The sequence below is a fragment of the Canis lupus genome, chromosome 30 (genome assembly GCF_048164855.1).
Source record: "Canis lupus baileyi chromosome 30, mCanLup2.hap1, whole genome shotgun sequence".
In the NCBI taxonomy this organism is placed as follows: Eukaryota; Metazoa; Chordata; class Mammalia; order Carnivora; family Canidae; genus Canis; species Canis lupus.
Genome location: NC_132867.1, coordinates 35,005,794 through 35,033,210, shown reverse-complemented (window position 1 = coordinate 35,033,210; position 27,417 = coordinate 35,005,794). Strand labels below are relative to the sequence as shown.

At 45.6% G+C, this 27,417-nt stretch overlaps 1 long non-coding RNA gene across 3 annotated transcripts; it reads left to right on the top strand.

The window, feature by feature from the left end:
- Nucleotides 1-21,745: 21,745 nt before the first annotated feature.
- LOC140621339 (uncharacterized) lies at nt 21,746-24,839 on the top strand. 3 transcript variants are annotated; one of them, XR_012021052.1, is made up of 4 exons: nt 21,746-22,689; nt 23,722-23,845; nt 24,334-24,477; nt 24,583-24,839. It is a non-coding gene; the product is annotated as an uncharacterized lncRNA (long non-coding RNA). The 3 variants fall into 3 exon arrangements; XR_012021050.1 differs by lacking the exon at nt 23,722-23,845; XR_012021051.1 differs by lacking the exon at nt 21,746-22,689 and having other exon boundaries at nt 22,708-23,845.
- Nucleotides 24,840-27,417: the final 2,578 nt, after the last annotated feature.

The following is a 27,417-nucleotide window of genomic DNA, read 5'->3' as shown; positions in this document are numbered from 1 at the left end:
TCTGTTTATATGGCTGCTGCACACACTTCTGAAAGGTAAAGAAATAAATGGAGGAGAAGGATTTTGGAACTAGTGGGACATATCAGAGCTCCACAGGGCTCTGGTCACCTTCTTGCTGTATAGGATTCTTAGTATCAGGCATATAAAAGGAACAACTGCATGAGTAATCCACAGAGTATCACTTTGTGTGCTGAGGTCTGAGATGCCAGAGCAAGAGAGGAGTAATGTCTAGGAGGGTCTGTTTCTAGAGTGAGCTTTCTCATAAGGTGGTATGGATGTTGCACATCCTGCCGTACGTAATCCTCAAAATCTATCGTAGAAGCTAATAGGTACTGTGATTAGTCCATTTTACAGATGGGAAAAGTGACGCATGGGGAAGTTGATTTACCTGCAGCCTATATCTGGGTAGATATCCTTTAATCTCTCAGTTACTTTGTACTCTATTTATTTATTTATTTTTAATTAAGTTTTTATGTTTTAATTCCAGTTAGGTAGGGTTAACACATTTTATTTTACTTTTTTTTATAGGTAACATATTGTAGTCTGTTTATTCCATTAGTAAAGCTACAATTTTTAACCATTAAAATGCAAACTTTAATGCAGATGAATTCTGAATGAAATGAATGAGACCTTTTGTAACTTTTACTTTTTACAGAATTGCAAACTTACAGAAGCATTGCAAGAATCCTGTGAGAAGCCCTCATAGTCATTTTACCTAGATGCACCAATTGTTTACATCTCTTTCTATTTGATTACTCACTTTCTCTCTCTCTCTCCCTCCCTCAATCATTTTAAAATAATAAATCAGAAACATTATGCCCCTTTACCTCCAAATATTTGTGTATTTTCTAAGAACAAGAATAGTCCCTTCTGTAACCTCAATACAATTATTAAAACTAGGAAATTTACTGTTGCAACACTGGTACTATTATTTAATCCAGAGTTTATATTTGTATTTCATCAATTTTCCCAATAATGTTCTTTATAACTACCCCCCCCACCCCCCCGATCCAGGATCCAGTGCAGGATCATGTACTGCATTTAGCCGTCATGTCTCATTAGTGTCCTTTAATCTGAAACAGCTCCTCAGCCTTTCTGTCTGTTGCTTTTCATGATTAGATCCAGGCAGTTCATCTTCGGCACGAGTGCTGTGTGCTCATTGCATCCCACCAAGGGGTACGTGATTTTCATTGCCTGCTGACTTTGAATTTGATCATTTGGTTAAGGCGATATAATAATTTATTTATAGTGATTTGATTAAGGCTTCTCTGCTGTAAAGGAATCCTATTCTCTTTGTAATTAATAAGTATTTGTGCAGGAGCTACTTTGAGGCTATGGAAAACCTTGTTTCTCGTCAAACCCTCCTGGGCTCTGACATTCTGTGTCTCCCATGTGTGACATTTCTCTCTCCCTCTGTCTTTGTCTCTCTTCCTCTCTCTCTCTCTCCCCTTTTCTCTTTTCCTCTCTCTCTCCCTCCTTCTCTCTCTCTCCATCTCTCCCTCTCTCTCCCTGTCCCTCTGTCCTCTCTCCCTCTCCCCCCACCTCATCCATTGGCTTATTTAGCTTGTTTCTCATTTAGTGAAGCACTCCTTAATTAGCTTCCTGAGAAAGGATGCATGGGAGGACCCAATTTTAAGATTTCACATATTTGTGTCTTCATTCCATCCTTTATGTCTTCATTCTATCCTCCTATTTGAGTTGCTAGTTTGACTAGTTATAGAATTCCATATTGAAATTTTTTCTTCAGAATTGTGAGTGCATTACTTTACTATCTTCCAACTTCTAATGTTGCTGTTGAGAAGTTGATGTTGTCTCATTCTTAAAAATTATACTATTTTTTTTCCCCTCTGAAAGTTAAAAAATTTTTTTAAATCTTTGGTGGAAGCACTCCCACCCCGCCCTCCCAGCTCCAACTCCCCTTCATGGTGCTGGATACTCCCTGGCTGTTCAGTCTGGAAAATCATGTTCTTTGGTGATGGCCATTGTTGTGGGTGTTCTTTCTTTTCTTTAAAAGGTCTACAAACATCTTTTATAAAAAGATTTTATTTATTTATTTTTATTTTATTTATTTATTTTTAAAGATTTTATTTATTTATTCATGAGAGACACACACACAGAGGCAGAGACACAGGCAGAGGGAGAAGCAGGCTCCATGCAGGGAGCCCCACGTGGGACTGGATCCCGGGCCTCCAGGATTACGCCCTGGGCTGAAGCTGGCGCTAAACCACTGAGCCACCCAGGCTGCCCATAAATAATATCTTAAAAAAAAAAAAAAAAAAAAGAATCGGACACATAACCCACTGAACCACCTGGCCATCCCATGGGTATTCTTTCTTTGATGATTTCGTCCTCTCTATATTATCTGTCCTCTATAGAACACTTATTGTTGGGTGTTGACTTCTGCATTGATTTTCTGGTTTTCTTTCATACTTTCTTCTTTTATTTGTCTCTTTGACATTTTATTCTACTTCCTGGGGTATTTTTTCAACTCCCTCATCCAACTATTGAATTTTTCATTTTAGTTAATACATCATTACTTTCTCAGACCTCATTCTTGTCCTCTGCATGTACTCTATTTTCTGTCACCCTATTCTTGTTTTATAGATGCATTGTATTCTTTTGGAGAATTTTGCTATATAAATTTTTGAAGTTTTCTTCTGCTCCCACATTTGTCTTCTTTTTTTTTTTTCTGTTTGTTTTCTGCCATCTCATGTCAGAATTCTAGGAAAAAAGTCTCTAAGAGGATATTAGAGGATGGTGTCTTAAATGATAAAACAAAAACAGAACAGAGGAAAACATGGAGAACAAAAACAAAGGAAGAGATCCTGGTTTGTCTGCATGTCAGAGGAGGAGTCTGATTGGAAGCCTTATGGATTTAGGTGGGACATGTGGGTAGTGGGGCTTCATGATAGGGTGATTGAGAGGTTATCTGGTTTTCTCATTGGTTGCCCCACTTATTAATATCTGTGTCTTTTCACTGGACCTATTTAGTATCTTCAGGGACAAATCCTCTAATTTTTTGCCTGGAGAAAAGAAACCTTATATCCAATGTTCTGTGAGGTGAGTAGGGGAACATGACTGTCCAGCATGTAGATGCTCACTTACTTCTTCTGTTTTCCTTTCAGGTCCTACTCCCGCTTTCCAGTCTACTTGCTCTCCCTGAGGTCAAGGTTTTTGTAAACGGAAGATTTTGAGACAGAAGCACTTAGAAATGAAGCTTACTTGAAAAAGATCTGCAAGACTGTCCAGGGCAGGGGTTAGAAGGACTAGATCATCATACAAAATACCACAGGAATTTATTATTATTATTATTATTATTATTATTATTACTACTATTATTTAAATTTATTTATTCATGAGAAACAGAGAGAGAGAGAGAAAGAGAGAGGCAGAGACACAGGCAGAGGGAGAAGTAGGCTCCATGCAGGGTACCTGATGTGGGACTTGATCCAGGTCTCCAGGATCACTCCCTGGGCCAAAGGCAGCACTAAACCACTGAGCCACCCAGGCTGCCTGGAATTTATTATTTTTAAAAAAGATTTTACTTATTTATTCATGAGAGACACAGAGAGAGGCAGAGACATAGGCAGAGCAAAAAGCAGGTTCCCCATGAGGAGAGCCTGGGACTCGATCCCAGGACCCTAGGATCACACCCCAGGCCAAAGGCAGATCTTCAACCACTCAGCCACCCAAGTGCCCTACTACTGGAGTTTAAAGGAAAAAAATTCCACATAACTACCAAGACTACTGAGACTACAATTAGTCTGTGCACAGCAGGAAAAAAGCAAGTTTGCCACACGATTGTCACATCCAAAAAGGTCCTGGGCAGCCCGGGTGGCTCAGGGGTTTAGCGCTGCCTTCAGCCCAGGGTGTGATCCTGGAGACCCGGGATAGAGTCCCACATCGGGCTCCTGCTTGGAGCCTGCTCCTCCTTCTGCCTGTGTCTCTGCCTGTGTGTGTGTGTGTGTGTGTGTGTCTCATGAGTAAATTAATAAAATCTTAAAAAAAAAAAAAAAGGTCCTGACAAATTTGCAAATAGCAGCATCACAGAAGTGTGAGATCAAGTTGTTTTTGCTTGGGAGTTAGTAACTTACAGGAAAGTCACCAGATTCCCTTGATTTAGCTGACCCTGTTTTTGTTTGTCTCAGATATGATGTGCTTTTTTCTTTATGGCGTGAGATGTCCATGATTACCCATAAATGAGATGCCGTTTTGTTTCTACAGTTCCACCTAGTGGTCAAGTTTCTGGCCCTAAGGCACATAGTTAACCACATGGGTTTGTTTTGATGATTTTTTCATTTCCATATTCATTAACCTGATATTTTGTTTGATTTGATTAGTAGTTTTATTTACACAAATGTAAATCAAGGTGAAGAAGAAGAAAAAGAAGCAGCACTCCCTCTTTTAAAAAGATTTTTTAAAAAGATTATTTGAGAGAGACAGAGACAGAGACAGAGACAGAGAATGAGTGGGGAGGAGAGGGAGAAGCAGACTCCCTGCTAAGCAGGAAGCCCCACATGGGACTCGATCCCATGACCCCAGGATCTCGACCCGAGCCGAAGGCAGACGCTCAACCGACTAAGCCACCCAGGCACCCCTAAAAAAGATTTTATTTATTTATTCATGAGAGACACAGAGAGAGGGGCAGAAACATAGGCAGAGGGAGAAGCAGGCTCCCTATGGGGAGCCTGATGCAAGACTCCATCCCAGAACCCCAGAACATGCCCTGAGCTGAAGGCAGATGCTTGATTGTTGAGCCACCCAGGCGTCCCCACTCTGCTGGCTTTTTTTTAAAATAATTTTTTAAAGATTTATTTATTTATGATAGACATAGAGAAAGAGAGAGAGAGAGAGAGAGAGAGAGAGAGAGAGAGAGAAGCAGAGACACAGGAGGAGGGAGAAGCAGGCTTCATGCCGGGAGCCTGACGTGGGACTCGATCCCAGGACTTCAGGATCATGCCCTGGGCCAAAGGCAGGCACTTAAACCACTGAGCCACCCAGGGATCCCCCCCACTCTGCTGGTTTAAATAGTCATGGGCCAACCCAGATTCAAGAAGATGGAAGATAATTTTTTTAAAGATTTTATTTATTTGAGTGAGAGAGAGAAAGAGAGTGTGAGCAGAGATAAGGCAGAGGGAGAAGCAGACTCCGAACTGAGCATGGAGCCAATGTGGAGCTTGATCCCAGGACTCTGAGATCATGACCTGAGCCGAAGGCAGATGCTTAACTGACTGAGCCCCCCTGGCACCCCAAGAGGGCAGAAGACAGTTAACATCTCTTGGTGTGGAGAATGGAAATAAACTTGGAGTCCTCTTTATTCTGTCAAACTAAACAAAATCCATGTTAGTTGCCTAGAGCTGCCATAACAAATTGCTACAAACTTGGTAGCTTAAAACAACAGAAACCTGTTCTCTCATTATTGTGGAGGCCAGGTGTCTGAAATCCAGGCAACAGCAGGGCCACGCCACCTCCAAAGGCTCTCGAGAAGGGTCTCTTGCAGCTCCTGATGACTCCGGGTGCCCCTTGGCTTGTGGCAGCACCTCTCCAATCTCTGCCTCTGTCTTCACATGGCTTCTTCCCTGTGTGTGTCTCTCTCACAGATCCCCAATCTCTTTCTCTCTTTCTCTGTCTCTTTTCCCCTTTTCTCTTGTAAGGACACCAATAATTGCATTTAGGGCCCATCATATATTCAGGATGACCTCACTCAAGAGCCTTAACTTGGCTGCATTCCCAAAGACCCTATTTCCAAATGAACTCCCATCCACAGGTACTGGGGACTCGGACTCGGTCATATCTTTTTGAGGGACGCAATTCAAACTACATAGCACGCGTGACTCTTTTTGTGTATCCTGCTGGGATATGTTGTACTCTGTGGATATGTGGCTTCACGTTTTACATTGTTCTCAAAATTTTCACCAGTATCTTTTAAACTAATAGCCCTCTTTTTTCTATATTTTCCTTTTGGACTCACAGTCATATGTATATTAGACCAGGGGCACTGGGGTGGGGGAGGGGTGGTAAAAGGCCAGAGAGTATATATTTTGGGCTTTGGAGGCCACGCGATGTCTGTCACAAATACTTAACTCCGTTGTAATGTGAAAGATGCTGTGGACAATATATCGACAAATGTGTGAGGGTGTTCCAACAAAACTTTACTATGAGAACAGCTGGCCGGCTGAAGTTGGCACCTGGGCCAGAGTTTGTCAACCCCATGTGCTAGCTCCTCTCATTCTTATCTCCACATCTGTCATACTTTGTCATATTTCCTACTCTTTCTCTCTGCTGTATTCTGGATAAGTTCTTTAAAAAAAAACTTTTTTGTTGGAGTTCAATTTGCCAACATATAGCATAACACCCAGTGCTCATCCCGTCAAGTGCCCCCGTCAGTGCCCCGTCACCCAGTCACCCCCACCCCCCGCCCACCTCCCCTTCCACTACCCCTTGTTCATTTCCCAGAGTTAGGAGTCTCTCATGTTTTGTTACTCTCACTGATATTTTCACTCATTTTCTCTCCTTTCCCTTTATTCCCTCTCACTAATTTTTATATTCCCCAAATGAATGAGACTATATAATGTTTGTCCTTTTCCGATTGACTTATTTCACTCAGCATAATACCCTCCAGGTCCCTCCATGTCAAAGCAAATGGTGGGTATTTGTCGTTTCTTTCTTTCTTTCTTTTTTTTGGGGGGGGTGTTGAATTCTATATATTTTATTTTATTTTTTTAATAATAAATGTATTTTTTATTGGTGTTCAATTTGCCAACATACAGAATAACACCCAGTGCTCATCCCGTCAAGTGGCCCGTCACCCATTCACCCCCACCCCCCACCCTCCTCCCCTTCCACCAACCCTAGTTCGTTTTCCAGAGTTAGGAGTCTTTATATTCTGTCTCCCTTTCTGATATTTCCCACACATTTCTTCTCCCTTCCCTTATATTCCCTTTCACTATTATTTATATTCCCCAAATGAATGAGAACATATAATGTTTGTCCTTCTCCGATTGACTTACTTCACTCAGCATAATACCCTCCAGTTCCATCCACGTTGAAGCAAATGGTGGGTATTTGTCATTTCTAATGGCTGAGTAATATTCCATTGTATACATAAACCACATCTCCTTTATCCATTCATCTTTCGATGGACACCAAGGCTCCTTCCACAGTTTGGCTATTGTAGACATTGCTGCTATAAACATCGGGGTGCAGGTGTCCTGGCGTTTCACTGCATCTGTATCTTTGGGGTAAATCCTCAGCAGCGCAATTGCTGGGTCGTAGGGCAGGTCTATTTTTAACTCTTTGAGGAAACTCCACACAGTTTTCCAGAGTGGCTGCACCAGTTCACATTCCCACCAACAGTGCATCTGGATAAGTTCTTCATGTAGAGCTTCCAGGTCCTTAATTGTCTCCTGAAGAGTGTAAATCTTTAATTTATCCATTGAGCTTTCTCTTCAGCAGTCATTTTATTAATATTTAGATGAATGGATAAAGATGTGGTCTATATATACAATGGAATATTACTCAGCCATTAGAAACCACAAATACCCACCATTTGGTTCAACGTGGATGGAACTGGAGGGTATTATGCTGAGTGAAGTAAGTCAATCGGAGAAGGACAAACATTATATGTTCTCATTCATTTGGGGAATATAAATAATAGTGAAAGGGAATATAAGGGAAGGGAGAAGAAATGTGTGGGAAATATCAGAAAGGGAGACAAAACATAAAGACTCCTAATTCTGGGAAATGAACTAGGGGTGGTGGAAGGGGAGGAGGGCGGGGGGTGGGGGTGAATGGGTGATGGGCACTGAGGGGGGCACTTGACGGGATGAGCACTGGGTGTTATTCTGTATGTTGGTAAATTGAACACCAATAAAAAATAAATTTATTATAAAAAAAAGAAGTTCTGTTTGTTCTCCCCCCAGCCCCTGCCCCCCCGATTCTACCAATTCATGCCCAGTGGTCCTGTTGCTTATTCAACATTATCAGTGTTGCTTTCTTCTTTGTTCTGCGTGCCATTGGCTGCCATAGAAGCACCTATAGTGGCTGGAATTCTAAAGTTGTTTCTTGTTTCTGTTAGCCTTCATTCACAGTGGCTTGCCTTCTCAAATATTTGTTGATTTTTGCTTCTGAGGTTGTGCTTCATTCTAATTTGTGGGATTCCTGCAAACTAACTTGGGAAGGTTTCCTCCAAAGAGAGTCTACATTTACTTTTGCCAAAAGATGGGGAAGCCCCCTTTCCGCCACCCCCAGAGCAATTTGTAGTCCTTCAAAGATTTTTTTCCTACCATAAGAATCTCATATTTCAGTCCCTCTATGAGACCCTACCTCAGACTCCCTGTAGCCTTAGGTTTAGGCCACTTCCTGTCACTCATGTTCCCAGTTACCCCAACCTCATCTCCCTGCCTTTTATCCAAACCCTGAGTATTCCTGCCCTAGTCCTTGGTGGCTCCTGCTCAGCTTCTGATCACAGAAACCTGGTGGCACTTATCTATCCTCCTACTGCCCCCAATCTCCTTTACCCCCACCCCACCCACTGCCAGACTCAGCTTTCCCTGTCTGTCTGTCTGAATCTATTTTATCATATCCCTGCAGATTTCTTCCACCTCCAGAAGTACATCATGTATGAGATCTTGCTGGGGAGCAAGTCAGCCCCAAAGCACCTAGTTTTTCATGGTCTGGAGACAACACATTTGTGCAGCTCAACTTATATGGACACACACACTTCGGTAACTTGTTTCATGCCACTTTGGATGGTAACAAATAGGCTTACGTGCAGCCTCTAAGATCCCTCGCTACTCATAAATGGAGGACCTTTGGTGCCGACCAGATGGTGATCTATGTGGAAGTACATATCCCTGGACACAGGGTAACATTTTAGTTCAGCTTAAGTTGGAATCACAAGGGACCCTCTCTAGGCATAGCCTGTAGCCCAGCCAAGTGCTTGATTACTCATTTCCAGCCTCAGTGTTATCTCCCTGTCCTGTCCAGTGGACTATCCTGCACGCCCACTGTAATACTTGCTCTGATAAAATGTTAGGGTAAAAAAAAATAAAATAAAAAATAAAAAAAAATAAAATGTTAGGGTAAATGTGTAAATAAAACCATGCTTTGGGCATCCCTGGGTGGCTCAGCGGTTTAGCACCCGCCTTCAGCTCAAGGCGTCATCCTGGAGTCCCGGGATTGAGTCCCACATCAGGCTCCCTGCATGGAGCCTGCTTCTCCCTCTGCCTGTGTCTCTGCCTCTCTCTCTCTGTATCTCTCATGAATAAATAAATAAAATCTTTTTAAAAATTTTTAAAAATTTAAAAAATTTAAAAAATAAATAAAACCATGCTTAAAGTGTGGCCCTTGCCAGCAATGTTAGTGTTTTGACCAGGGGCAAGTCCAAAGAAAAGAAGCTCTAATTGCAAAATTTAGGACATTGACCCTCATTGTTTTGGAGGGTCAGAGGGGAGGAGTATTGCAATTTTGAGCCCTTCTGGATCCCCGGAAATCACACTAAGTGTTCAGTGGCCACTTGCTTAATCTGACAACCGAGTGCTGCATTTGGAGAGATGGCCTATAATTTTTCCTGGCTTTAATAACACAAACAGCTGAAAGAATGTGGTGCAGAATCCTCTTACATATGACCCCCTGCTGAAAAAACAAACAACCTACTACACACTCACATTTATTTAAAGCTCTGAACAGAGTTATAATGAGGAGTGAGTTTTCCAAGGGTGTGATTTATGAGCCTTTCACAAATGGGTTTTAAATGGGGGCACTGACAGTTCCACTCCAGCTATGGCTGGGGTGGGGGCCCTTTCGGCCCAAAGCAGTTGAAATGAGCCGGCGGGAGGCAGAGGAGAGGGGAGGCCAGGTGGGTGGATCGGGTCACCACGAGCCAGGGGCACACAGCCAGCCCCAGCTCTTCCATCTGTGAGCTGCTTCACTCAGCAACACTGGATTATTCGTTTTTGTTTCTCTCAAGGAAGAAATAACACATGTTGACATGGAGATTGAAGGTGGGCTCTCTCCTGTGCCACAGACGGCACCAGCGATGGAAACATTAGCACTTTTTCCTGCCTGTGCTTCTCTTTCCATAGAACTGTCTGGCGGTGAAGTTAACATTCCATTCCGCATGATTTTTTCTTTTTCTCTCTCTGCTGTGCATTCCAGCCAGGAGAGTGAAGATGGCATGGTCGGTTGAGAAATGGTGCCCTAATAGTATGTCCACATCCTAATCCCTGGAACCTGTGTGACCATGACCTTGTTTGGAAAAAGGACTCTGGATGGGATTAAGTTAAAGATCTTGAGATAAGGAGATTATCCTGGATTATCCAGGTGGGCCCACGGTGCCTCAGTGCCACCACAGGAGTTCTTGGGGAGGCAAAGGGAGCCTCAGGGACACAGGGAGCGGTGGGGTGGACAGATGCAGCCACAAGCCAAGAAATACCAAGGACAGCCTGGGACCACAGGACACTGGCACAGCAAAGGAAGGATCCTTCCCAGGGTCTACGAAGGGAACACAGCTGGGCAGACACCTTGACCTCACACTTTTGGCCTCCAGAACTGTGACAAAATATGGGTCAGTTACTTTAAGCTGCTAAGTTTGTGGTCATTTCTTAGAGCCTCCCCAGGAAATGGGTACAGGTAACTCTGCCTCTAACACCCATTCCAGGAAATTGATGAGGTTATAGCTCATATTCTAGTAGATATGGCTCCTCACTGCTCTGCTGAGGGCACCTTTTTGCAGGGGCTGGGCTCGCTGGGGTGCCCTAGATGACAGGACACGCAGCAGAGCTGTGTGCTGATAGTGTTTTGGGGTGGTGGTGGTGGTGGTGGTGGTGCAAAGCTAGAGGACCCAGAGTGAGGGAGGAAGAGCAGCAAGGCAAAATGGAAGAAGGCCACAGCTGCTCAGGAGAGCAGGGCTGCGTGGCCATGGGAAGCCTCTCCAGGGAGGCCATTTAGAATCCCTGCTGCTTGGAACAGGCTGGGGAGTAGGGGGGTGGGAAGGGACAGGCCAAGGGGGGCAAGTGGTGTATCTGCTGGCTCCTTCCTGTCTGTCCCAGGCCAAGATTACTTCCTCCGTCTAGACTGTAGTTCCCAGTAGTTGCTAGAACCTTCATAGATTGGGTCAGACCCGACGCTGGGTGTCAGAGCTGCTCCAGCTCTGCCATGGGGGGTGGGGGGGGCAAGGTGGAGGCTGTGCTCAGGCCTCACCCCTGGGGCCTGCGAGGTTTGTGAACATGACAGCATGAGTCCTCCCTGGGGCCACTCCAGCTGGCACTGGAGCCAGGAAGCTGGCAGGACTGGGCAGGCTGGGGCCTTGTAAACTGAGTCAGGCATCACCAAGGCTTTGGGTGGGTGGCCAGGGTCAACTTCCTCTTGCCTTATTGACTTCCACAAATGGGGGAGACCTGAAGGCTCGTTGACCCAAGCACACACACCCTGCCTGGGTCCCTGTTGTTACAACTCGGGCGTGTGATTCCACTGAGGTGTTTGTCACCAGTTTCCGGCTCGTTTCATTTTCTCTTCAGCTCCCCTGCTCCTCATCCCAGCTGCTTGGCCTTTTCTGTTTCCTATTGTCCCTTTGCATATATATCCTCTTCCATCTTATTTAATTGCATATCCAACTTTGCTGTCCTTTGGGTTCAAGACTGCCCTCCTATTTCTGCATTTGGTTAGACACTCTAAGAGAAATTCCCTTTAGCATATGGGTAGGGAATTGGGAAGGAGAAAAACGTTCTTTAGCAGACAAAATAGGCATCAGGGACACTGTTTTTTCCCCACGTTTCAAGCAGAAGAAAAGACTTTGAGGGAAAAGAACTTAAGTGGTTTTTAAATTGAGTTTTGTTGGATGAAGGAAGGGTCCAGGTCATGCAGATGTAACCCATGTGTGTGTATAGTCGAACTGTGGGGCCCCAGCTGGGGTCTCATGTTTGATCCACAGATCCAGACATGAGGGAATGGCCTTTGTTGAGCTGAAGCCCTGAAGGCCCCAGGATGCAGGAGGAGGGCAAGAGGGAAGGTGGACTGTGCTCTCAGCTCTGAGTGGGAACCAAGATGTTTCCTCTCCAGCCGAGTGGGGTCTGGCTGAAGAGTGAGTATTTCTGGGTGCCTGGGAGGGAGGTTTTCATGATGCCAACCACCAGGTCTCTGAGATGAGGCGGTCCTATGGGCATGGACTGTGGGATGGATTGGAAGCCAGAACAAGGGTGGAGTTGTTGGGGTGGGGTGGGGCATCACCAATGCCAAGAAAGGGGGTGACTAGAGTGGACATACAGGAAGCAGAGGCTTCTGGAATTGCCTAAGGCTTAAGCCTGGGATTCACCTGAAGAGCCTAAATTATCTGAAGAGATACTGTAAAGCAATGTGTTTTAAATGGCAAGGAGCTGAAATTTACCTTGACTTGCCAAGATCAATATATCCTCCACCAACAGAAATGGAGGCTTGAGAGGTAATCAAAATTATAGAAAAACGATTATTTGCCATGCCCCTTGCAAATGCAAGTGTCAGCAGGGATCTTATACTCGCTGCCCAGGCTTACTCCACAGCCTGTTGGTACCTGCCCCTGCCCCTGCTCTTGGGCAGGTTCACAGCTGGCTCTGAGGCCAGGAGAGGCCACAGGGAGTCCTGCTCACTGAAGACTCAGGTTTTCACAGTGCTTCAGAGATAGCACCTGGGAGCAGCAGTGGGCAAAAAGGATGGCCATGGCCTTGACAGAGCTGGCTGTGTCAGGGCCAGTGGGCAGCAGTTTTGTGCCAGTAAGGGCAACAGTGAATATATAATGAGCACTTTTTTTCCCTCCTCAATCCAGCACTGATCACATTGAGTGCCCATTTAATTCAGACATTGATAATACCAAATGTGACTTCATCTTCAGGTGAAGAAGGTAGTTTTACAGAGCTTTCAAACCATCACAATGGGTCCTAAATCACAGGCCTAAGAGCTCTGGCTTGGGGGCAGCTGGCCTGTTCCACAACTGAAAGAGCACTAGTGGTTGACACACTGAATCCTGGGGTGTCACAGACCCTCCACAAGGTCCCTGGGGTCATTGCAAGGGCCCTGAGAATCTACATGAATGCTATTTCTCAGCAATATATCAATGCCTCAAGTTTTCAAATGGGTGCAGGTGGTGAGAATGGAATGAAATACACATTTATTTCATGACCACTTGAGAACTCAAGAGTTAATTTTTTTTTTGTTTGTTTGTCATGGTAAATTCTCTAAACCAATGGGAGCTGTGACTGGGACATGTGTCACTTGAGTGTAAGACACTGTCAGTGTCTCACTTGTGTCCTTTTTGGGTTCTGTGGCTGACTTCCAGCTGCCTAAGGGCTCACTGGCCCCAGCAGCCTTTAGGCCATAGGAGCCATAGCATTTGCACCCCTTCTTGGCTGCCCTCCACTTCTGACTCTCCAGAGCAGGTATATAAATACCCCAGGTCCCTTGCCCCTTGCATGGGATCATTCTGAAGTGCAAGTTCTCCAACCATGACCCAGCACACCTTTGATCTTCCCCTTGTCACTGTTCCACTTCCTATCAGTCATGTGCATTTCTTGTACCTCAGAATAAACCACGTGCCTCCAGCCCCAGTCTCACAATCTGCCTCCAGGAGAACCCAAGCCAGACAGGGGATGTCTGAGCAATTTATTTTTTCTCTCCCCCCCTTTTAATTGAGGTATAAAGTATGTACAATAAAGTACAGAAATATTAAGCAAATAACTCAATATCTCTATTTGCATATCCCTCTGTAACCACCACTGTAACTACCACCCAGACCAAACTATAGAGCATTCCTAACATCCCTGCAAGCTCTCACACCCACCCCATTATTTCAGCAATAATATCCTGAAAAATAACTACTATTCTCACTTCTATCCCCTCTAGATGAGTTTTACCTGTTTTTGGACTTTATACAAACAAAATTATACAGTAAGTGCTCTTTGGGGATATGGCTTCTTTTTTAAAATATTAAGCCTGTGAAATGTAGGCACCTGAGTGGCTCAGTTGGTTAAGCATCTGCCTTTGGCTTAAGTCATGATCCTGGAGTCCTGAGATCAAGTCCCACATTGGGCTCTTTGCCTTGCGGGGTGCCTGCTTTTCCCTCTACTTCTGCTGGCCACTCCTCCTGCTTGTGCTCTCTCTTTCTTTTTGTCAAAGAAATAAATAAAATCTTTTTTTAAAAAAGTCTGTGAAATGTTATTGCCTGCAGAAATTGATGGCTATTTTTTTTGCTGCTGTTTGTTATAGCCCATTGTATGAATATCAGACAATTTAAAAAAGTATTTCAACTGTTAATAGACATTTGGGTTGTTTCCTTCTTCAGGCTATTGCAAATAAAGCTTCTTGTACGTGTACTGTGGTGCACCCAAGCACTCATGTCCCATGGGTTTATGTCCAAGAGCAGAATTGCAGGGTATAGACTATTAGATGTTTAGCTTGAGTGGATATCTGCCACATACTTTCCAACTCATTTGTAACAATTTGCATCTCTATTGGCAGTGTGAAAGTTCTAGTTGTTCCAATCTTTGGCAACACTTGATATTGTCCGTCCTTTAAATCTTAGCCATTCTGGTAGCTCATTGGGAAAAAAAATTGACCATTCTTGGAAAGATGACACATCTATATGTGGAAATATGGCCATCTATAATTTGCTCTGCAATCTTGGGGAAAAGGGATAATTTCCCTTAATTCTCTCTCTCCTTCAGTATATCAAGTAGATTCTACTTGGCACTTCTGTCTATCTTGAAGACGTCTGGAGTTGCTGGTTTAAGCCTGATTAGCCTACAAAAAAAGAATCCTTGGTGACCTTTTTGACCATTCTGGCATTCACAAACTGTTCCTTCTCTGGATGTGCATGTGGACTTAGCCCTTCTTTCCAGCTGAACTTTTTGGCAATCAGGACTGTAGTTTAAATGTCTCGTATCTTGTACAACATCTGGTATAATCTGGGGCACATAATAATGCTCAGCAACTACTTGGACCAGTCCTCTGGCTCACAAGGTTTAGGACCAAAGACTCCCTAAACCTTGGGTGGTTATCTCAGATAGCCTGACCCAGCCTCTACCCCCGGAAGCTAAAGGTGGACTTTGCATTCCTGTACCAGGTGGGGTTCGGTGATGGAAACAGGACAGGGAGGGCGGGTTATCAGAATAGAAACTTGCAGGAGGGACCCATGGATTAGGGGCTCAGAGCCCTGAGCAGAGGTCCTTGTCTGCCAGTGCTATCCTTCTGGCTGGGTACAAAAGGCTGTTCCTGGGAACATGGAAGGGACAGAAACCAACTGCGGCCACCAGAGTGAGGGGTGTGTGCCCATGCAATGCTGCCAGGGACAGCAAACAGGAAGAGAATTCCAGTTCTTCCTAGAGCCTTGCAGTCTCCTATTGGCAGTGCCTGACAGCCATGTGGCAAAGAAGCAATGAAACTCAGAGCCTTGAGAGAGAAAAAGCTTAATAATTGGCACAATTAAAGACCCAGTTTTTACCAGGTCATTCATTGTTCCTACCTTCCTACCTGGGACCTCCAGGCCTTGCAAATTCCTGGAATATGGCCAGGATTCCTCAAGGGAGATGCCCTAACTTATGTCCTCCCACTCTAGCCTCTTCAAGCCACCTGCAGCCCACAGTCCAAAAGAGGGAGGTGCTTCTTCATGCTGCCAGCTGGTGAGCTCCGTGAAGGTGGCCATGTCTGGGTCAAAGGTGCTTCTTCAGGGATAGTCCAGACCTTTGTCTCCGAGGCGCCAGGAGTGCTCATCCCATGCAGCAGACAGAATGCCCTTCCTGCCAATCCTGGCTGCAACTGTCACTGGGGAGGTAGCAGTCACCTTTTGCTGTGCAATGCTCGGGTAACAATTCCTAGAACTGTAGATCCTTACAACAATAAGGGCTTCCTTCCTGTGCACACAATGTTCACTCTGCCTCATGTTGTCCTTCTCCTGGGCCCCGTGCTGAAGGTCTAGGACCCTGCTTTCCTCCAGGACAGATGGGTTCTGTGGCAAAGAAGGAGTAAATGGCTTCATAAGCTTCAGTTCAGAGGCATCACACATCAGTTCCACTCATATTTCATTGGCCAAGCCCAATGTGGGGTGAGGAGATATAGTCCTCCCACAGCGAGGGCAGCAAATACTTGGAATAATCATACGAGGAAGACTCGAAGGCACCCTGGCCATGCAGAGAATCTCAGTGTCGACATGCCCACCCCCCCACCCCCGGGTTCAAACCATTCCAGAAAAGGCTCTTCTTCATGTTAGCACATGGAGATTGGCTATGTGAGAAGATTCTCATGTGAGAAGAGCAGCCAGGCCACCAGTGTTCAAGGGCCCAAACTATGAATTCCAAACTGCAAACTTAAGAACGCCTTTGCCTCCAAGACTGCACCATCCTTTGCAATGCCATCTGATGGGGTGAGCTTATCTCCCAGAGCATGATGCCACTTGTCCCGCCCTCAGCTGGGTCAAGTGCTCTGAGACTCTTTGGTTCGACTGTCAGAGATTTCCAGTATTCTAAAGAGTAGGCAGGGGGAGGCATTCAGGAAGAGGTGAAGTGGCTCACCATCCAGGGTGCAGAACAACCAATGTGTGCTGGAAGAAGAGAGCTGAGGGTGCTGAGCTCCTGGACAATCTTTCCTGTTTTTTCTTTTTTAATATTTTATGTATTTATTCATGAGGGACACACAGAGAGAGGCAGAGACATACGTAGAGGGAGAAGCAGGTTCTCTGTAGGAAGTGTGATGCGGGATTTGATGCCAGGACCCCAGGATCATGACCTGAGCCCAAGGCAGACAACCACTGAGACACCCAGGTACCCCCAACCTGTCCTGTTTTCAGCATCACACTGTCCTCTTGACTTCAGACATACTTGTTCTCAGGAACTGAGAGCTCTGTGGCAGGAATACTTCCTCCCATCCACCTCTCTCCAGCAGGTGGGGTTCAACTTTCTTCTTCCTGCTAAGTCAGATACCATTTGTCCATTGTTTTCACCTTTCAAAATATTATTAACTTCTCCTATCTTCTGATATTCCTTCTCCTAACCTTTTGCTCTTGATTTTTCCGTCACTCTAGTGGGGTTTGAGGAGACCACAGACATTAGCATGTGTATGTTGCAGCTGCTGGGCTTACCCAGAAGCCTGCCTACAATTTCTCCCTGTCTAGGATGCTCTAGATTGCTTCCCATGTGGAGGAGGCCTTCCTCCTCAGGGGCCATTAGGGCCAGGAGTGGGTCAAAGAGGACCCCTGTGGGGTCCCTGTTCTCCCTGCAGACCAACCAAAATGCTAAAGCTCATACTTACCTAAGTCACAACCCCCTTGTTTTATAGGCGAGCCTGAAGCGCGGAGAACCAAAGCAATCTCCTGCCACCCCACAAGCAGTCATGGGGCAAAAGGACTTGGTTAGATGTGGTCAGGAAGAACGAGGTTTGGGCGTGGCTGGGGAAGAACGAGGTCAGGGGTGTGGTCAGGAAAAAAAAACGAGGTGTGGGCGTGGCCAGACAGAATGAGGGCAGGAGTGGCCAGAAAGGAGGTCTCAGCAGGGCCAAGGAAGAAAGAGGTCTGGGCGTGGCCAGAGAGAAGGACTGGGCGTGGCCAGGCACGAGGATGGGCGTGGCCAGAGGTCAGAGGCGTGGCCAGGGAAAGGAGGTTGGGCGTGGCCAGGGAGGAGGATGAAGAGAGGCCAGGGAGAAGGATTGGGCGTGGCCAGGGAGGAGGATGGGGCGTGGCCAGGGAAAGATTGGGCGTGGCCAGGGAGGAGGACGGGGCGTGGCCAGGGAAAGGTTAGGGTGTGACCAGAGAGGAGGATGGGGCGTGACCAGGGAAAGGTTGGGGCGTGGCCAGGGAGGAGGATGGGGCGTGGCCAGGGAAGGAGAACTGGGCGTGGCCAGGGAAAGATTGGGGCGTGGCCAGGGAGGAGGATGGGCGTGGCCAGGGAAAATTGGGGCGTGGCCAGGGAAAGGTTGGGGCGTGGCCAGGGAAAGGTTGGGGTGCGGCCCGGGAGGAGGATGAGGAGAGGCCAGGGAGAGGGAGGATTGGGCATGGCCAGGGAGGAGGACGGGGCGTGGCCGGGAGAAGGAGGACAGGGCGTGGTCAGGGAGAACAGGTCGTTTTGTGGAATAGGATCGCCTTTCAACTGTGACGTATTTCCATTCATTCAGACGTTCCTGCAAGGTTTTGTTAATTATTAAAATGGAATTCATCAACTACGAAATGCCGTGTAATTTTCTTTCTTTCCTCCAAGAGTATGCCCAACCCGTAGCCTAATCCTCTTTTGCAATCTAATATGCTCCCTTCTTTGTCATCCCCATCCCCCAAGGTCTCCGACTTGGTCTCTGACCTCTCTGCCTTCCCTCCTCCTCCTCCCCGGACCTGCCCTGCCGCTCCTGGAGCTTAGGAGCCGCTTGCTCTTGCTCGGGAGCCACCTGAGTCCGCAGACCCGGAGGTGGTCACTCCAGGGCTCCTCCGCCCGGACTGCCCTCCTCTGCGAGCCCGCGCAGGTGGCACTAACTGGACCCAGTCACGTGGAGTCCTGAGAGCTGGGAAGGCAGGGACCAGTTTGCACCAACCCCTGCAGTGTCCCTGGGCCACACACACACACACACACACACACACACACACACACACACGGGGAACGGCCCAAAGGATGAAAAGGTGGAATTCACATTAATTTTGCATTTCCTCAGCTTGAGTTCCACCTTTCAGATCATTCCATTTCTCATCTTTTATTATTATTAATATTAATTTTTAAATGCGTTATCACAAAAAATGTACCTGGGCCAATCATCATTTCCTCTCGGTGGACTATTTGGTATTTTAGCACGAAAATAACTCTATGAGAGATGAGCAAAGCCATTAGGTAAAATTAATTGGCATCATTAAAAGCAAATTGTTTTCCTGGAAAGCTCAGATTTTAAGAGCTGGTCCAGGGCAGCCCTGCTGGGGAGCAGCCGTTCCCGGGGTTGACTCTGCTCTGCTCTCTGCTTTGTTGCCCGGCTGCTGGTGGTTCTCACTGGTAGCCGTTATTAGTGGCGGTGACACATTAATTGAACCTCACTACTTCCAGGTGTGTGGCACACTCCGAGGTCACCGGTGCAGGGGGGGCTTCATGTGTGTTCAATTACCGCGGCGATATGAAGGAATGCAACATGTCATACGTTAAAGTGTCAATTACCACCCCTCGCGGGGCTGCCCGCAAACTAAACCAATCAGCCCCCTTCCCTGCGGAGCATGTTCTGTTTGGGCTGGAAACTCTGCAAACTGTGTGCGTGTCGGGGAGAAGTAGGGAGGAAACAGAACTGAGAGAGGAGAGCTAATGGGTTGGTAAATCCATCCCGAAAATTCAAGCAACGTGTTTGCATGTGTTTCAGGACCCCAGGGTGGAGTGTTGCAGGAGGTGGGGCTCCGTCCTGAAGCCATCGAGGACTGGAGGAATGGACTCGAGGATACAACCCCCTTGCTGGGGGCCCAGGGATGCCGATAAAATATCCGTCCTTCTGTACATCAGGACAGCGCTAGCTTCTGGCACTTATGCTTCAAATGTTTACACTTAGCATTGGCATAAATAAAACAAAGATACCTATGCCTACCTATAAGTTTTGGCCCATGCATATTAATCTAGAAATGGGATCACTTGACAGTTGAAACATGGAATTAATTTATATAAGAAAAATGTTTAAAAATAAAGTTTTCATGCCTTTTCCCCTTTGGGTTCATTCAGGTGTGCATGAGGCACGACACCCCATGAAGGCCCAGAATTCTTCCTTCTTTCCTTCCTTTTCTTTCTTTTTTTTTTTTTTATCTTTTTAAAAATTTTAACCTTTTTTCTTTTCTTTTCTTTTTTTTTTTTAAAGATTTTTAGGGATCCCTGGGTGGCGCAGTGGTTTGGTGCCTGCCTTTGGCCCAGGGCGCGATCCTGGAGACCTGGGATCGAATCCCACATCAGGCTCCCGGTGCATGGAGCCTGCTTCTCCCTCTGCCTGTGTCTCTGTCTCCCTCTCTCTCTCTCTCTCTCTGTGTGTGTGTGACTATCATAAATAAATAAAAATTTAAAAAAAAATAAAGATTTTTATTTATTTACTCATGAGAGACACACACAGAGAGAGAGAGAGAGAAAGAGAGAGAGGCAGAGACACAGGCAGAGGGAGGAGCAGGCTCCATGCAGGGAGCCGGACATGGGACTTGATTCCAGGTCTCCAGGATCCTGCCCTAGGCTGAAGGCGACGCTAAACCGCTGAGCCACCGGGGCTGCCCCCTTTTTTCTTTTCTTAAAAGGCATTCTTTTTAGAAATCATTATAATCAGTTATTATAATTAGGATTTACTATACTGTCTTCCTTTTCCAAACATGCTGTGATCAATCATGTTTACCCTCCTTTAGAACTGCCCTGTATGGAATACGTATTATCTTCCTTTCTCAGAGCAACACAAAGAGGGTTAACAGTCTCATTCAAGGTCACCTGACAAATTATTCTGTATTAAAAACCATGGTTGCTTAAGCTCCACTCTTGCTTAGACAAACAAGCTATGTTTTTACTCTTCATTAGTGTTTTTTCATTTTGGGTGCTGGTCGCCTTCTTCCCTATGTTGACCTGGGAGTCCATTCATCAGTCAGCAGATACTTAAACGCCCACTTTAAAATGTGTTAATTGTAGGAAAAAGATTCTTTGGTTGGAAGAATACAGATCGGATTCCAAACCTCAAAACCACACTGAATTCCCGTTACTAGGAAAAGTGATCATTGTTGGTACAACTTAATTTAATGATTGTTTCTCATCCTTTCTCTTTCTGCATCTCCTCTTCTGACTCTTCCCTTCTCAAGGCCTCTTGCTTACTCATGTTGTGTTCTCCTCCAAATTTGGACATTGGCCACCAAATACATGGAACTGTGTGGAACTACTGATAGTCAACCAGCTTTGACTAACAACACTGGCAAGTTTCAGATGATTCAACCTACTACAAAGCTACTACAGAGCTCAGGGGCTTTTGCAGTTATAATCAAACGGAATAATACCTGAAAAACAATTTTGAAAATAGCACAATACTACACATCTAAGGGGCATGTTACTGTTTTTACAATCATAATTATGACCTATTTACTTCTGGAATTATTCAATAATTTCCTTATAAAAGCCCTCAGTTAGGATCCTTTATTTTATTTTATTTTTTTAAGGATCCTTTAAAAGGAACCACCTTTCTCTGTTGGTGAGTGGGGCCTGGTCCAGAAGGAGCATAGCTGGGCTTGTGCCCTCAGGAACTCTGCCATGGACAAAAATAAGACGAGATCCCTTTGTGGGTCAGCCTACCCCACAGAGAGAGCAAGTGAGAGCAGGTGTGCCCAGGGGGTGGTCCTTCCACCTGTCTAACTCACTCACCTAACGCTAGCCTGAACATATCTTCACATTACACGAGAGCAAAACTCTTTAGTAGATGACCACATCTGCATTTGTTATTTAAAAATAACAAAAGACAAAGAAGAGAAACTGTTCTGGTGTTCTGCCCTTGACTGAATTTGAGCCACTGAAGACTCAGCCCCAGCCCCAGATGGGCTGGGAGCAGGGCTTTCTGGACTTTCCTGCTGGGGCTGCCGCAGAGCCCAGTGGGGTAAGTTGGCCACAGCCTGGTGCCCCTGCTTTTCTGATGACTTGGGCTCCAAGGAGGGGCAGGGGCCAGCTGGCTTGATCATATGTCTTAGTCAGGTTAGGCTGTTGTCATAGAATATCACAGACTGGGGAGCTTGAACAATAGACATTTATATCTCAGAGTTCTGGAACTGGAAGCCAAAGCTCAAGGTGTTGGCCAGTTCAGTTCCTGGTGAGAGCCTGCTTATTGGTTTGCAGATGGCTGCCTTGTTGCTGTGTCTTCACATCCTGAAGAAAGAGGAGAGTAGGAAGAGGGAAGGAGGGAGGAAAATCTCTTTTGTGAGTCTTCTTATAAGGACATTAATCCTCTTCATGGGGGCTCCATCCTCATGACCTAATTACCTCCCAAAGACCCACCTCCAAATGCTATCACTTTGAGGATTAGAGCTTCAACATCTGAATTTGGGGAGGATGCAAACATTTGGTCTGCTGTACCATGTTAACCAGGCAGTATAATGAAATCCACTGAGCCGACTTATTAACAGTCTCAGCCTCTGTCTCTTCCATGTTGACTCAGAAGCCTTTTCCCTTCTTCTTCAACTTGTGCATCTTTTAAATACTCTGTCTTGGTTCTCTAGAAAACTGAGCTTGAGGCAAGGATTAGGTACTAATGCTTTATTTGGGAGATGCAATCTCAGGGCAGTGAGAGTGAGGGAAAGGGGAACTGAGAAAAAACAATACAGAGAGCCACGGAGAAAGAACAGTTGCTTGGCAGATATACTCATCAGATCCACAGATGTTACTGTGTCTCAGAGTAGTCTATTGGAGGAAGAAAGGGAGAAGACATTTTTCTCCCTGGCTTCCTCCAGTCTTCTGCTTCCTTTGGTCTACATCTGCCCTTTGGGGAGTTAACTCCCTTATACAGTTAATTGTCTCTTCCAGCTCCTTCCCAGCCAGGCAGAAATCAGACTTTATACCTTGTTGTGTAGATCTCATCCTACTTCAGTGAATCCACAAGAGTCAGGAGGAGCCAGAGATGTTGGGCATGGAGCTACCTGGCCTCGGGCAGTAGAACCTCTTGGGCCCAATGGAATTGGTCTGCTTCTGAAGCCAAGGAAACAGTCAAGGGCCCAGAAGGAAGGTGAGGCTGAGAATCTGAGGGGCACATTAGGTGAGCCCATTCACGTGCTGATTAATAAGTAATCATTAATGCCTCCTTGGCTTAGGCCCCATTATGACAAGCCATGCTGTGGGCATTAATCACACACGTAATCAGGAGGATTCCAGCCTGGCATAAGTTACACACTCAATACCACAAATAAAATGCCATGGGATCCAGGTGAGGGGGAACATTTATTTAAAAGAAAAGATCAGCATTCACAAGTTTACAAATGCTTATTAACTTTATGAGTTTGAAGTTTTCACTATTAGAACTATCAAGGTGTTGTTTTATCTGATTTTAAGTAACAGGAAAAAATCATCTCTAGTTTTTATTTCCTCAGTCACTGCTTCCACAGAGATTTGCTGAGAATTACTATGGCCACGCAGGGTGCTTTCTTAAGCGGTTTTATTCAGGACTCACCGTGGCCCCATGGAGCACGTTTATGACCCCTGTTTCCTACAGGTTAGGTAACTTGCCCAAGATCGTGCAGCTTTCACGCCAGGAGGGTTCTTTTCCAGGGTTCTGATTTCAAATTCATTGCTGTTTTGCTGGTTGTATGATCTGAGGAAGCAAACAAGAATGCAGTGAATGCCCATGTGGCAATCAATTTTTGAGGGTGTATTGAGGAAGGGGTTCACGACTCAAGCATCTTTAGTAGTGAGCCGCAGGTGCTGATGAGCTCTGTGTGGCACATGGGTGATCCAAAGAATACGTGGTTTAAAAGCTAAACTGGCTCTGGCCCACATTTTACTTTTTTAAAGAAGTAGATCCACTTTCCCCTCATTTTGTTTGCATCAGTGTTAAATGGAACAGGCATGTGGGATTTGTTAGCCTAGTTTTGCTTCCTGGAGGTGACAAGAGGTGAAAGTGAGTGTGGTTTGGAGGGTGGTATGGGATGAGTACCTTGCTGGCCCCTCAGAGCTGGACAGGGACAGAGACAAGCCAGGAGGTGATGAGGCAGGATAAGCTTGGAGCTTATTGCCTGTGAAGTCTGTTCTGTGACTTTGGCAGCCACCTGGGGATGGGGAGCAGGAGCTGGCTAACAGGATTCTTAAAACACCATGAGCCATTGCAGGGAGGAGAGAGGAGCCCACAGCACTGAAGCAGCACCAAGTCCTAAATGAATTGAGTGGAGGTGAGTGGGTGTTCAGGGAATTTAGATATGATTTGTTTACTTATTTATTTTTAAAGATTTTATTTATTTATTCATGAGAGACACACACACACACAGAGACAGAGAGGCAGAGACATAGGCAGAGGGACAAGTAGGCTCCCCATGGGGAGCTAGATGCAGGACTCGACCCCAGGACCCCAGGATCATGACCTGAGCCGAAGGCAGATGCTCAACCACTGAGCCACCCAGGGGTTCCTAGATATGGCTTAAAGTCTTGGCTTACATGCATCCTGGCTCCGAGAGTTAGAAGGCAAGTGTAAATATGGGTCAAAATGCACAAAGCAGGATACTTTTGCTGGGATAATCTGGAGAGACTAGGTTTGTAAAGGAGTCTTCATTGCATTGTGGTTCATAAAACCAGCCCAATGCAAGAAGCCAAAAAAGGTTTGCTTTATGTCCTTCATCAATTTTTTAAAGGCCAGGTATTTCTGTTGGCCAATCCTTATCAGATCCAACACTCGTTTTGCCCTCGCCACCGGGGCAAGTGTTCTCATATCAACCACAGCGTGTGGGGCAAGGAGTGCGTTCGGGATGCCATTTCTGAATCACTGGAGTCTCCTAGCAGCTCAGCAGGAGACAAGGGATGGAATCGGGTGAGATGCTGATTACATGACTTTATTCCCTACCCTGGAGGTAACCCAAGTCCAGAACCCTGGGTTTCGTTTGTGACTTGCTTCTTCTTTTTCTTGCTTCCTCAGAAGGTGCTGTGGGCACGTCTCCATCATCCCAGGCTGGCTTGAGATCAAGCCTGGAGTCAGGAAACCCCTCCTTTCTGAGTCACGGAGGCCTTTCCTTGGAGCCCCCTCCCCCTCAACAAATAAAACCAGGGCATGGAGATCATTATGCCGCACATTATTAGGCAAAATTGGATTAATTAACCTCGTCTGGCCTCTCAGCTTGGGAGACAGAAAAAAAACGAGGCCTAGTTCAAATGCAGCATTTTGAAAATGTCAGCCATGACTTGGTGATAAATATTTATAAATATATATGCTACATATCAACAGGGTGGCTAGTGTATTTTTACATGTAAGTACACAAAGGCACTCTGTTGTTAATACACATTCAAAGCAGCAGCCTTGAAAGGGCCATTATGGCTTGTACTATGAATGTTTATTAAGAATAATATGCAAAACGGGGCTTCATCTGAATGGGACCATTGACGGGGTATCAGAGCAACCAGGGCTGGTATGGCGGATCGTCAGGAATGATAATAATGTTCCTGACAGGACTCACCCTGGCCTGAGAGAGCGGTGTGATGTGTCACTGGCCCAGGCCACTTCTGGTTGTGGGTGTTTGTTCTGGAAACATTGACTTAGCGCTTGAGCTTGCCCTAGACTATAGTACTTAGGACCTGAGTCATGGAACCATATAAAGGGTTTTCCCCTCGAATTGAGCTCCAAGTAGTAATTGGAGTCTTACATGTACATCCCACCTAAATCCTTTCCTCTTCTCCACCCTCTGAGTAGGAAACATTTCCTGGGGATTTTCCTACGTGTATCCTTTCCCAGCCTTTCCCTTGCTTTGCTTAGTAGAGACAGAGTCTCTGAGCTTAATTTCTTCTGGGTATTCCAGGATTCCTTTCTTGTTTTAGAAGACTTTCATTCATTCATTTAACTAATATTTATTGGGTGCCTACTGTGCCAGACATGGACCTGATGCTGGGGCCACACTGAATGGGTAAGATAGACATGGTTCCTCCTCACCTTCCTGGGAAGAGGCATAAAAAACAAGTCAACAAAGAACAAGGATGACTTCAGAGGGACGTGTCACCAAAATTCAAGTGGGTTCCATTAGTGGGGGATTTGGTTGGGAGTGGAGGGGTGGTGTTTTAGGATGGTAAGTCCAGGAAGCATCTTCAGGAATGACAAGTGGGTTGAGAGGGACCTGTATGAAGGAGTCAGCCTTCCACAGCCATGTGAACATCTGAGGCTGGAAGGATCTTCTAAGCAAAAGGAACATCAAGGACAGAAGGGCAATGAGGTATGAACTTGGCATGTTCAAGGATCAGAGAGGTAGAAAGATTAGTATGCAGAAGCCAAAGGGCAAGGGGCAGGTGGCCAAAGCACCGGAGAATGTCCACCCTGGATGTTAGTCTTGGGAAACTGAAAATGGCTCCTGGAATGCTGGCTTCTCTCAGCCTGGAGTTATCCATGCTCAGAACATTCTGGAAAGCCAGGAGATATTTTTCAGGTTGTTGATTCAAAATCACTCCTGTTCATCATTTTACTTAGAAACATACTGGGAAGCAGCCATAGTCCAAGGATTTGAGGTATTTTTCCCTACTCTAGATTTGAGTTTAACTCTGTCTGCCATAACATTTTTCATCATAGAGCTTGATAGAACCTTCTTTTTTGATCCCAGTTTCCCTGGAAGCCTCCAAGGTGACTTATTTCCCTTCAGACATTCCTTGCCTCACTTATCGCTCAGCATGGTTAAAAGATAAAATTTAAAGAATCAACTTTATTTATTGTTCCAAGAATAGTTGACATCACGATCAATATATCTGGACAGAAGCTATTAACATTTTAATGAGTTACTCAGTAATATTCCAAAGATGTGTCAGCGAGTCATGGCCCCTTTGATTAAAGATGTACTTCAGAAACTACTGTAAATATATATAAGAAAGGCTCAGAATGAGGAGCTGTCACCCATCAATCCTGGGAAGAAGAGTGAGGATTCATGAATAAAGAAGCTCACAAGGTGACTGTCCCTGGGCTGTACAGTTTACTCTAAGAGAAATAAGCTTTGAAAATGCCATTGGTTTCCCCTAAATGACAAAGAGATCTACCTTTGTCAGTTGTCAGGTGTGTGTGTTGGGGGGCTGGGGAGCAGTGCTGCTGTAGATAAGTTGGGAAAGAAGTGTCTGCCCATCTTTATTTTAGATTCAAATCTGGGACATGAATGAGAGGAGGCATAAAGCTTTGGAGGGGAAAACAAATCCAGAAAAAGGGGAAGTTATTGAAAAAGAGGACCAGGCAGTTCTGAGACTGAAGGGCGGCGATGACAGAGACCAACAGAAGGATGCGTACCCATGTTCTTCTAGTCCAGTGTGTTGAATGCTTTGGCATGAAGACCTTTTGGGTTGCCTCTCTCCTCTCCTTCATCCAGCTCCCTAAAATTTCCTGGAAAGGTACTCCCAAGGTCTCTTTGGATCTCATTGGGATCTAGACTACTGTAATATAAAGCTCATCCCTTCCCCAGGGAAGGTGGCTCCTGGGATTCTATTCTGACATTGGCATAGTCCTGGCAGGGTGGTCTCTGGAAGGTACAGTTAATTCTGTGTTTGTGGCAAGGGATGAGGCCATATCACAAGACCAGCTTACCTTCTAGTGCAGACACAGAAGTTATGGTTTGTCCTTTGCCTAGACTTGGGCTTGGGGGAAGGGAATAGAAAACTGAGAAGATGTAGGGCATTACTGATACTTATCACCTTGTGAAGTTCTAGTGATGAGCCATTGACTCATGAACCAGAGCACTGGAGATTGTGGGCTTCAGCAGCTTGAATCTATGGCAGGGAAAAGAAGTTGGTAAGA